This window comes from Phaethon lepturus, unplaced genomic scaffold, assembly GCF_000687285.1.
Source record: "Phaethon lepturus isolate BGI_N335 unplaced genomic scaffold, ASM68728v1 scaffold39551, whole genome shotgun sequence".
In the NCBI taxonomy this organism is placed as follows: Eukaryota; Metazoa; Chordata; class Aves; order Phaethontiformes; family Phaethontidae; genus Phaethon; species Phaethon lepturus.
The window spans coordinates 2,785-3,192 of record NW_010519177.1 but is presented as its reverse complement, the minus strand read 5'-3'; the positions used below and the strand labels follow the sequence as shown (position 1 = coordinate 3,192).

The 408-nt window shown below is 67.6% G+C and overlaps 1 protein-coding gene across 1 annotated transcript in view; it reads left to right on the top strand.

Annotated features, from left to right (window-relative positions):
- ST3GAL4 (ST3 beta-galactoside alpha-2,3-sialyltransferase 4) overlaps positions 1-408 on the top strand; it is a gene marked incomplete at both ends in the record, with an annotated part of 3,406 nt that overhangs the window by 507 nt on the left and 2,491 nt on the right. The gene's annotated exons all lie outside the window — the stretch shown is intronic.

Genomic DNA, 408 nt, shown 5'->3' with positions numbered 1-408 from the left:
GTGGGGGGCAGGGCGGCGGCGGGGAGGTCGATTTTGGGGGTCTTTGATCCTCTGGGCTCGGGCAGCCGGTAGCCCTCGGGCTTTGCGGTAGCAAACCGGGGTGGAGGCACCCGGATGGAGGGATGTGTTTGTGTGGCCTTTGACGCAAGGTGGGCAGGAGGAAATGGCACGGCGGCTTTTGGACCCGGGACAAAACCAACCTGGCTCCATCTCGCAGCCGCTCCTCCCGGGGCGACCGTGCCAGCCAGGGAGGGGGAGAAGGGGAAGGGCTTTGCTGGGGACGGCTCCGCAATGCTGGATCTGCCAGGACGTCCCTGGGGGGCTGCAGGTCCCCAGGGTACTGGCTTGACGGTGCTTTTCTCTTCCCCCCGGCTCTCCGGGCACCGCGGAGGGGAGATACTCGGGGGG